Source organism: Maniola jurtina, chromosome W (assembly GCF_905333055.1).
Source record: "Maniola jurtina chromosome W, ilManJurt1.1, whole genome shotgun sequence".
Taxonomy (NCBI): domain Eukaryota; kingdom Metazoa; phylum Arthropoda; class Insecta; order Lepidoptera; family Nymphalidae; genus Maniola; species Maniola jurtina.
Window position 1 is genome coordinate 2,139,502 of NC_060057.1, and position 12,776 is coordinate 2,152,277.

Here is a 12,776-nt window from a genome sequence, read left to right on the forward strand (position 1 = left end):
ACTTTCTTTACACAGTATTATGAAATAATTTCATCGCACACCCTATATTTTGCCTCACTTTGATCTCACAAGAGAGGTTTACAATCTTTCCACAGTTTTGTCGGTTAGATTGTAATCTAACGGTAATTTACAATTTCACGGTGACATATACACGGCTCATTCGAATTTGTTACCCCAAACTGACACCGAAATTATGATACGAGTGAAAATCTAAATCCAGAAGGTGTTAAGCGCCAGGACAATCGTGTCACTTACGCGTTTCTCCAAGAAGGTCTCTGCATTTTGTTTATCTTTTAAGTACACTGAGGAAAACTGGAGTTATACTTAGTCTACCACTAGAAGTCGTTGAACGAAGCAGAAAGACAATATTTTTGAACTAGCGACGTGTGCCACAATTTCCAATTTAATTACATTGGAAGCATTAGCGTTATGGGTACCAACGCTGGAAGTAATTTATTTCCCGAGTGTAAAAACACTCGTCTAGACAGCAATTACGTATAATAGGTACGCAAATGTGTAAACTTGCTACATAACTATGAGTATGTGTAACATGAATAAAAATCAATGAGCTTGGTAGCCTCATCGAGTTCAAAAATTTATACAAGGTGTACCTAACAGCCCGGCAAGCTGAGGTTAGGACCAACGTACAGAATAAACCAACTGACGAACACACTTTCGCATTCATAATAATATGGGTAGTGATGGTTAGTGACTGCGCCACAAATAACCAGTTTTATTTTTATTTAGATACAAGGTAGCCATTGACTGCAATCTCACCTGGTGGTAAGTTATGATGCAGTCTAAGATGGAAGCGGGCTAACATGGAAAGCGTATGGCAGTTTTTATTCAACCCATACTTACACCTTTGGTTTCTACACGGCATCGTACCGGAACGCTAAATCGCTTGGCAGCACGGTTTTGCCAGTAGGGTGGTAGCCTTCCACCGGACCAGAGAAATCATAAAATTCCAAACACCTTACCGGTAATTGAACCCGGGACCTCCCACTAATACAACAACAGCGCTTACCACTGCACCAGGAGGTCGTTATAGGTAGATCATGGGCGGCGGTAATCACTTAACGTCAAGTGACCCGCCTGCTCGTTTGCTGGCTATTTTTATTTAAAAATTCAATAAAATCAGCCTAGAGACTGACATTAATCCACCATTAGTTGTGTGTTACGGGGCTTACGGGTTATTTTCATTGTTTCTAGTATATAAAACCACTATGATAAAAAAAAATACGCTAATTTTTAGGGCCCCGTAGGCAACAAGGAACCTTTATTAATATTTAGTTTCGCCATATCCAAGACGTCCATCCGCGGCTTAGCTCGAAGACACTTAGTACTAGAAAGCTGCAATTTGGCATGTCACGCCGTCAAAGTGGTATTATAAAGGTCCAAACGCACTGCGCTGCGCGGCAAAGATAGTTTACTAGTAGACCTGCCCTGACTTCGCACGGGGAGCTTGCCATCCCATAGACCCCCTAAGAGGGTAAACTCCTCTATTTTACCCACTAAGATGAATTTCAAAATTCAACCCGAATTTTGAAATTTATGTAGTCCACGCGGACGAAGTCGCAGGCATAAGCTAGTTCATACATAAAGTAGTATCTAGTTTTTAAAAATTCAAAATTAAACGGCCAAGCTATACTTTTTATAAAGATGTAGGGTTTATAGAGTCAGGGCTTATACGTAGAGTTATTTGCTATAAATATGATACAGTCAAGAGCACTTAAGATAGGTCCCATGGGCAGCACAAATCGAAGCTCAGTTAGGGGCTTAGCTCTACTAGAAATCTCATAACTTTTGAACAGTGAAATCATTATGAACTTGCGAGCCTTGGCTACCTTTACGTGAAATGTTTTTGGTAGGATTTTTTGTCTCTAATGACAACCATACCACTTACCTACTTGTAATACTCGTTTGAATTTTTAAATTAAAAAAGAAAACTTTTCGGCCTCCGAAAGAACATAATAGGTACAACCACTTTCGTGAAATATGTCAAAACAGTCACTTTAACTTTTAAGTCATTTTGATCGTTTACAATTTCTTTGTAATTTCGTAAGCGCGATACATTTTAAACTTTTACGATATTTGTACCGTTTAAGTTCGCGTTCGGTATAATTACGCGGGAAAATACCGTGACAGGCATAATATGCGTGCATTATTGGCGGGGAACTTTTGTTTACTGGCGTCTAGTAAGGCAGAAGCTTTTACATGGACACATGCAAATCGCGCATGCGCGGCATGCAACCGTGGAACCTTCTGTGGAGGGCCAAACTCCTACAAAATTTAATTAATTTAATGACGCCTCTACACATCAATTATATAACACGTATAAACATAACATAGAGCCTCAATAGATGTTTGAAGGAGTACTCAATTACGAAATGTCGGCGTTGCAAACCCTATTGCACTAAATAATTTTTAAATGAGACCTTATCCCATGCTACGTGGGGTCGGCACAACATGTATTTTCTTCCACACTCTTCTGTCCTCCATCAACGTATCATCCACCCCTTTTATACGTATATCCTCTTTCACACAATCCACTTAATATTTTTTTTTTTAAATAAATATCAAAATAGGGAAACTGGCAGGATTCGAACCTGCGTCTTCTGGGTTTGCACCCGATGCTCTGACCGCTAGGCCACGGTATCGCTTACTGCTAGTGACAAAAGTGATATGTATGTTCACTCAATACTGAAGCGACTGTTGCCTATTGCACTATTACTACTAATGATTGCTGATAAGATACCATAAAAAAAAACTACGAAAATAATAATTAAAAAATCTTGTATTTTTCATCAAATCAAAACAAACATCTGACTGACGCGACAGAACAACGAACGCTGCCTAAGTAGGCCACACGGAGTCAATGTCGCGTCGTAGATAGGGCATTGACTATTTTTTTTGCACGCTATACATTGCGGGTTTGAAAAATACTAAATCACTAAAACTACAAGATAAGGCAAATCGTTATTGGCGTTGGATTGTGTTAGGTAGTATAATAATAACTCTAAGCTTTTGCTAACGTTCTGGTTACACCCTCTATATTTTCGCTCGTATCACACTCCAGAACTCCTATTGCTCCTCTTATGACATTTTCCCTATGTAACTCTCACAGTTTTTTTTTCAGATTACACGCCACTGGTTACAGCGGCAATCCTGAATCGCCGCCAACTCCTTACATGAGCCAACTACTTGGACCATGTTATGGACAGACAAAGATCGATCCATATTATCTAAGCCTCAATAGCTCAACGGTTATAGGAGCGGACTGAAATCCGAAAGTTCGGTGGTTCAAACCCCACCCAATACTCTATTGTCGTGCCCACTCCGAGCACAAGCTTAACGCTTTGGTTATAACATAAAGGAATGTTAGTCATGATTAAAATGACTAATATTCTTTTTTTTTAATTGGGTTTTAGGTAGAGCTGGTCGACACGATACGACATTCAGGTACCGTGCGTGGAAAGTACAGGTACAAAGTTCCCAGTCTATGGGTATTCTACAGGATGTATTTCGAAGAGTGGGCACAAGAGCTCTTTAACCTTGTTCCCCTTTCACCTTTCTACCATCCTACTGCAAGGCATCGTCAAGGTCTGCATTCCTATGTAGTTGAAATTCCTCGAACACGTACGAAGTGATTCGCTTCCTCGTTTCTTATCCGAACCACTAGGATATGGAACGTCCTTCCGGCATTGTTTTCCCTTCCACTTCTAATATGGGTATATGCAAGTCAAGAATGAATAGGTAACTTCTAGGCCAGCGCAATGATGAAGTGATCATTCAGCCTAAGATGGATCTTAGGCTGAATCATCACTTGCTAGCTGCAGGTGTGATTGCAGCTAAGCGCTAGTTTTGAAATAAAATAAAAAACTTTTCCGAGAGCCTTAACCCAGAGCACTACCACGGCGCTCGAGCCGCCACAACGTATCGATCATCATCTGCTTTGACCAAATGTATACAAATACTTACCTACTCTTACTTTCCCCAAAGATATCAGTACGCATATAGAACCTGGCTTGTGGGTAAACGTTCTACCTTGGCCGACTATTTTTAACCCCTGAACCAAAAACAGGGGTGTTATAAGTTTGAAGTGTCAATCTGTGTATCTGTCTGTGTCATCGTAGCTCTTAAACTAATGAACCGATTTTAATTTAGTTTTTTGTTTGAAAGGTGGCTTAATCGAGAGAGTTCTTAGCTATAATTCAAGAAAATCGGTTCAGCCGTTAGAAAGTTATCAGCTCTTGTCTAGTTACTGTAACCTAAACGGCTCTTGTCAGCCCTTGTCTAGTTACTGTAACGGAAACACAAATACAATACGATCTATTTCCTTTAGGTTAACCAGTTATAATTTATATCATCATCATCATAAATTCCCAAAATGCCCCTGTTGAGAATCAAACCTTTATAACTTATAAGACTACAACACTAATCACCATTCACCATGCAGCGCCAGGGAGTAGGTACTTATATATTTAAAAATTAAACTACACACATAAAACTATATCTATAAAAATAATAATATACTTAATGAATTAACTTACAATATCATATTTTCTCTATAACATTCTCCGTAAAAACTTCTTCACGACATCGTATGGCAATAAAACTCACTTTTTTATTGGTCATATGAACAAAGACACAACAACAGTACAGTACTCGTCAATCAATCAAATCTAAATCTCGGGCGAGCATAATTGAGGAAACTCGAAGTCTGAAGCTCAACGGACTTCCACATACATACACGTGTAGAAGCAGAAATATTTTTTACTTTGTAGTGGTTTTAGGAGGCATTTATTTAAAAAAAAATTTCATTGAGGTTTCAAGGTTTCTGCTACACAGAAGTCGCTTGCTACGCGAAAATTTATGTAGCATACAAAGACAAACTACGAGCTAGGACGTAGCACGCATGCACTCACTAATTATACAGACTACGTTAACAAATTTGAGTGTCTCATGATTAATTCTGCCTGTCTATCGCGTAAATACTATGTTTAGGCACTGTATCTGCCTCGTCACGAGCGACTAGACTGCCACTGTTAATAAGATCTGATTTGACGTAGACAGGACATACTAGGGAAAATTATCTGTTTACATCTTATAGCTATGGCAATAAGAGCGATAATTCACTGCCAACACTCGACGCACGTGGCTCTATGTACTTACCCCCGGTATGGTAATGTGGATTGGATTAACCAGACATAGTGACAGTTGTTTGTATGCAGACAGGTTTATTAGCTGATAACGGAAGGGTTTTCATTTTAGAAATGTATTTTCATGTTAATTTGTATGTGCGTTGGTTTGTTCCCTTGTAGGTCAACACCTCGATACTGCGTCAGCATTGAGGTATTGTGACCCGGAGTCTAAATAATATAGTATTTTCAAAAAAAGCTTTTGGCTTCGCCGTACTTAGTCGGATGCCAATGCGGATCGGGTTTTTTTTTGGGTGGACGTGCGCTGCGTTGTGCACTGTAGTGTAGTTCACTGTGTGCATAGTGCATAATGTCATCTAAGACGCTGGCCCAACTCATAAGATATGGCGGGCCAAGCAATTATCATGATTAACGAATTTCTTACGTTTGTTCAAAACAAATTGGACATATTAGATGAACTGAGCATCATCCAGATTTGTTATTAGATTACAAAAAGAAGTGGACCCCAATGCGCAGCCTGATTTTGTTGCCAAAGACATCAACCGGTTGCCACTGGTTTCATTTGACACCACGTCGATGTCACGCGACTTTTGAAGGATATGACGGGCATGAAGAACGAACTCTCAGAATTTGAGACGAAAATGATTGCGGAACTTGCTGAGATACGCAACTCCGTTGTTGAACAAATACAAAAGTTGAATATGACGACTCCTAAAAAGAGGAATTATTCATTAACATCTTCAACTTCACCATCACCTATGAGTGCACAGCAACCTACTCTTACGACAATAGCACAGAGTTCGATTACCCCAACCTACCGTAATAAAGTGCATAAGAGAGTAAACTCAACATCACCGTCGAAATCACTTCCGCTTGTGGCAATACCACCCCAAACCTGTACGCAAACACACGCCCGGCACTGAAGTAGCTCATACGCCTACCTACCGGGACATCGTATTCAAAACGGCTTGACTGCGCCAAGCAAAAGACGCACGAATGGTTCGTGTAAGTTTGGGTTAATCTAGCGTAGCAGCTAACGCTGAGCCTACCGTGGCGAGCAATGCTACGAGATTTCCCAATTAAATACACGTCAGGTTTTTTCATCCAGTACGATCCGGTCCGGTTACCTGAAAGCACTCGATACACGTCCGATTCTTGCATCTGGCTTTTTCTGAACTCAGTCGTTTACGAGTGTTCATCCCGAGTATAATAATAAAAATGTGAAGAAATAATACTTTTCGCTTTAATTGCCTACTCAATATTCCTAATTAGATATAAATGAGGCATGTATGAATGGAAACTGAATTTTTGAATGATAATTTTTATAGTTTTAGGTGCCTATGTATAATCAAAATGAAAAACAAAAATAGGCGAGGTGAGTGAGTAGTAATTTCTTTTTCGGTTCAATGCCCATTGACATTCATGTTTTTTCCAGTATTTCATAACAAACGTCTTCCCAGGCTAAATCTTTCTTCTGTATGTCATAGTACTCGGCATTTCCTGTATCCCACAAAGAAATACGTTTTCCTATGGCTACTTTAAGCCGCTCGATGTAATAATTTTCCATTATTTAAACCCCTTCTGAACCACATCGATAAGTCCGTTCGGAGCCAATGCTAGAAGCAACTGGCAAGCCGGAGAGAAAAACCGGACATCTATTTCAACTCTAACGTGAAGTATGCAGACCGCGCCTTCAGGTAACCGGATCGGTAATAAAATCTGAAACGCCTGACGGCAGCTTACGCCTCTGATGAGTGATCAGGTTACCCGACCGGACGTGTATTGTACGTTCAAACAAATGTATGGCTCCAATGCCTTCAGGTAGCCATACCGGACCCGGACCGGATGAAAAACCCGACGTGTATTGGGTGCCATAACGAACAATGCCGGATGATAAAATTGCATCATTTACGCAAATTAAGAAATATGCCAGAAACCTCGGACACCCAGTGTATAACTTAAAATTTAAAAAACCCCCGACACAAAAACCTCTACAAGAAAACTAGAAAAGAGCTGATAACTTTTAAACGGCTGAACCGATTTTCTTCGATTATAGTTAAGAACACTCTCGATCAAGCCACCTTTCAAACAAAAAAAAAACTAAATTAAAATCAGGCCATTCATTTAGGAGCTACGATGCCACAGACAGATACACAGATACACACGTCAAACTTATAACACCCCTCTTTTTGGTCGGGGGTTAAAAATAATCGTCAAGTAAATAAGCAACGTCTTGAGATGGCTGAGAGGTATTTAGCCAAAACAATAGCTTTACGTTACAAAGCAAAGTAGTACCTCCTCAATGGCGTCATCTTGTTTTCACAAAGACAAGAGGCAGCTAGAAAGGGATTGAGGCCATTCAAATTTCTATCCTATTCCGTTGCTATAAAGTTCTCCGGGCGAAGCAGAGATGGCGACGACGAGTGTCGTTGCAATTCATGAAGTATGCATCCAGTTGTTTTAGCTTCTCAAGAGATGGCGCAACAGGTTCGGGTTTAAAATTAGGACAATATCTTACGGTGTTTTTCTGAGTATAACTTTTCTGTCTTCTCTCCATACAGACGTAGAATGCTGATTTTATTCCACTATTATTTTGATATTGCACGCCCAAAACTTAGCATGATGTTGATTTGCCTCGTCATTATCAAAAGGATCTTGCTAAAATTAATATAACAATAAAAAACTGGCCAAGTGTGAGTTAGACTCGCGCATCGAGGGTTCCGTACTTGGGTAATTTTTCCGATACTCTGTACGATAAATCAGAAACTCAGTAGTTGCTCTTTTAAAAAAAGCAAAATATTGGAATATGTAATCAAATATACAATACATAGCCAAGTAACTATTACACTACCTTTTTGTATCTACATTTTAAATTCCCTTTTTTGTAACCTGTCATTTGTGTTTTGTGGTGCAATAAAGTATATAGGTACTTACATATTATAAGGATCGGTCAGAAAAAGCAGGTACTTATTATTTAAATAATTTTTACGAATTATAGAAATGTCCTCCCAAAACCTACGCAAAGAACACATGTTCAATGCGTAGGGGTTATCCGAGAGTTTAATCTAAAAAAAAGCTAGTGGCAAAATAAGTAATTTAATTAGAGCGTGATTGCTATCACATCTAATTATTCAATTTACGATCCAAACACCGAAAATAAATGCAATAATCGTTCCGAAGCTCAGAGGGAGACTAAACTCAATACCTTCAAAACACCCGTATTTCTCTTCTTTTCACATTTATGCAAGTTCACTCTAGTTGGCCTCCTAGCAACAGATCGTATGACATCGAATGAGCCAAATCGATTTTATTAAACTCCCTTCATAAGATAAATTAAAAAATTTATATTATTATTGACAACTCAAATCAAATTTTAACAAGTGTAAATTAAAAATTCATAACATCCTCGACAAGTGAAGGTTATACAGTAACTAGAAAAGAGCTGATAACTTTCAAACGGCTGAACCGATTTTCTTAGATTATAGCTAAGAACACTCCCGATCAAGCTACCTTTCAAACAAAAAAAACTAAATTAAAATCGGTTCATTAGTTTAGGAGCTACGATGCCACAGACAGATACACACGTCAAACTTATAACACCCCTCTTTTTGGGTCGGGGGTTAAAAATAACCTTACAATACATGCAAATGTACATACACTACCTTGAGTAATTCTGTCCTATAAGTTAGCACCCTGCTCTCAGAATGCGGATTCAACTTGTCACTAACGCCTTAGTATCCAATTAAAGGCTTAAACCAGAAACCATTGAAAGATCTCTGAGGATTTCCTTGCAGACTATGGAATTTACCCTTTGTAGTGTTTATGAATTTGGCAGTGTATGTAGGTATGTTTATTTGTTATAATACACCTTCATTAGTTCTCTCAAAGTTCTTAAATTATAAGTACATCTAATATACATCAATGACATCTAATACAATGAAGAGTTACGACTTTTTTGTTTACTCGACTGCGGCGAAGCCCAAATGAGTGCTATGTTTTTGACCCATGTTATTTATATGACATACTAGCTGATACCCGCGACTTCGTTTGCGTGGATGTAGGTTTTTTTAAATTCCCGTGGGAACTCTTTGATTTTCCGGGATAAAAAGTAGCCTATATGCTAATCCAAGGTATAATCTATCTCTATTCTAAATTTCAGCCTAATCCGTTCAGTAGTTTTTGCGTGAAGGAGTAACAGACATACACACACACACACACACACACACACACATACAAACTTTCTCCTTTATAATAACAGTGTGATATTAGTGTGATATTATATCCGTTCCTAAGGCCGCTTGTAACTACTCCGATTTGATTTTCATAAACAAGTATAAATTTTATGCGCTTTAACGTGCGAGCTGAAATAAATTTTCAGACATCAAGGGCGTCGTTTTACTGTAGTGTCAAGTTATGGTAGAACATCGTTTTTACCACCTAGGTTTTCAAATATTCACACATTCCTTTTCACGGAAATTCCTGCTTCTACGTACAGAGATGGTAAAGTCCATAACTTTCTACAGTAGTAAAGGACTTTGCGTGCGTATCGTCTTTTACTGTAAGAGGTTTGAAGTAAAGTCCGTAATAATTTTATGTAAGTTGGCAAGACGCCAGCAATACTGCCTCCTGTAGGCTAAGTATGAGTTTGCACGTCTTCAAAATTTATAGATTTCGAGTTTCGAAATCGTTATATCAGAACAAAATTAACTTAAACCCTTGTTTTAAAGTCCCAATTTTATACTGATTTTTGTGTCACCATGTTTTCATTGAAGGGCATCGACCCCGAGATTTGCACGCTATACATTGCGGGTTTGGAAAATAAGAAATCACTAAACTACGAGTATAAGGCAAATGGTTATTGGTATTGGATTGCACTCAGGTTGTATAAAAATAGAACTGAGTTTTTGCTAGCGTTATAATTACACTCTGTATGTAGCTTAATATTGATGAATGACCGAACTCCAACCAAACCAAGGAACTAACCAAGGAATTTTAAGTCCCTTTAATTTGATGTTGTGTTACGATATTCGAAATCTATGCACGATAACGAGACTTACAAACTGGTACTAAGGGTACTGATTCACTGAGAAGCCGTAGAGATGTAACATGTCCAGAGAGCAGACTATCTGTCGGACGCAATGTAACATCAAATCACATTAGCCTCGTGCCTGCATCTGTTCTACACTGGTTGCCTTATTTTTAGACTAGCTAATGCCCGCGGCTTCGTCAGCATGGGTTTAGGTTTTAAAAAATCTTATGGGAACTCTGATTTTCTGGGATTAAAACATAGCATATGTCACTCTCTAGGTCTTTAAATATATCTACCCATGTAAAAAATCACGCCAATCCGTTGCCCTATTGCGACGTTGAATGACAAGCCAACAAAACAACAAACCTATAAACCAACAAACAAAGACACTTTCGGATTTATAATATAAATAGTGATATAATATAAAGGTATCCAATTTTACCCGAGCGGAGCCGAGCAGATCTGCTAGTATTAAGATTTTTTATGGATTTATCAAAACTTCTTGTACTATACCTTATTGATAATATTTTGTCTACATGTTGCATACCTTTGGCACGATGGTGCAGGCAGCTCTTTCGATTGACAAAGTATTGAGAATTCTTCCTCTTACCTGAAAAATAAAAAACTCATATTTAACACAATCCGCTTTATTTATTCCGCTTCGACCTCGTGGATGTAGGTTTTTAAAAATCCTGTAGGAACTCTTTGATTTTCCGGGATAAAAAAATGTCTATGTCGGTTCCGGGATGCAAACTACCTCTGTACCAAACTTTATTTCAAGATAGGCCTTTAAGAATCCCATGGAAACTCTTTGATTTTCTGGGACAAAAAGTGGCCTATGTCCTTCTCTGGGATAATCATTTAGGTAAATAGATGAGCCGTGACAAGCTGGCAGACCGACAGACAGATGATACACTTTTGTTTTTATAATATTAGGGTATTATTTCCTTAATTGTTCCTGGTCTGATTTGGTGAGAGGCTTTGGTCGTGGCTAGTTACCACCCTACGGCCAAAAGCGTTCCGATACGATGCCGTGTGAAAATTGATAAGGGATGTGTTTAACTAGCATTTACACCTTCCAAGTTAGCTCACTTGGAAGAAACACTTTTTTTCACTTCACCAGTCTCTAAGATTCTATATAATATCATATTATATTATCACCCTTTCTCGCTAGTCATTAAATCCTTTTCAACCTGGTTGCCTCGTCTCAGAGACCGCTTCAAAGCGATAAGGCCGCCAATGGTACTTCTTTACTGTTTATTGTTTTACTTTTATATCTTTCCTTTTTATAATAATGTACAATAAAGCACACTAATTCATTTTTCATTTCATTCATTCATTTATTTCACCAGGTGAGATCATACTCCAAGGCTAACATGTAATGGAATGAAAAAAGGAACGTCTCTATAGAGAGTAATAAAATGAATGAAATGAAAACGAGATATTTTTATTCAAATAACATGACGCCCGCAACTTCGCCCGCGTGGATATATGTTTAAAAGATCCCGCGGGAACCATGGATTTTATGGGATAAAAAATTAATTTAGAGTATCTATCTCCATTCCCAGCTAAATCTGTCCAGTCGTTTTTGAGTGAAAGAGTAACAAACATACACATTACACAGATACAATTTTTTCCCTTTATTACATTAGTGTGACTATAATATTGTGTGTTTATTATATTAGCCTAACGTATATATAGCAAGTGCAATGAAGACCTTAAGAAAATAGCGCGAGATGAGTGGATCAGGAAAGCGGAGGACCATGTATGGTGGCGCGCTCTCGGGAAGACCTGTGTCCAGCTGTGATTGATTGATAGGCTCTGATCTAATATACAGACAGGCACAATACGAGAAAGTTGACTTGAAAAAAATAAATGTTGGAATATACCACTTTGGTTTAGAACGAGCGATGTGTAAAACCATGACTTGTGAACTAGTAGCGTAATGTAATATTCACGAGTGGCTGGCAAATTGCCGGCACCGACAGATGTGCAGCGGGGATTGCTTGCTGTTATAATCGAGTAATTTCAACCATTTCAACCGTGTTTCAACTACGTTTCAACTAAGTCAACTTGATGCTGTATGAGACACTCATAATTTATTAAGGTTCTAGACTCACTCGTAACATCCTGTTCTAAATACAATAAAATTTCACTAAAATCGGTTAAGCGAATACGCTGTGACAAGGTTATAGACAGACAGACTATTTCGGTTTTGGGTCATACATTTTTGAGTTTTGAGAACCGTCGAGTCCCTTGACTTAGCCTGCTAAACCATACTTCGCCTAATTTTAAAAACATCGAAAAATCTGCTAAAGTTGGGAACCGAACAGCTCAAATCCCACCAAATACAATACTAGTGTTATCTACGGCAATACTATTCCTGACTATTTGTAACTAACTGTAAGCGCCCTCTAGTTACTTAAGTTATTATTATATATTTAATTACGCTATCATACATACACACATACAAACACTCACGCACACATAAAATTCCATCCTATTACCCGCTCTTACACCCCGCTCCTGTCAGTTACCTTTGAACCGGCGTTTACGCACGTCGAGTCTGAAACCCGCTAACTGCG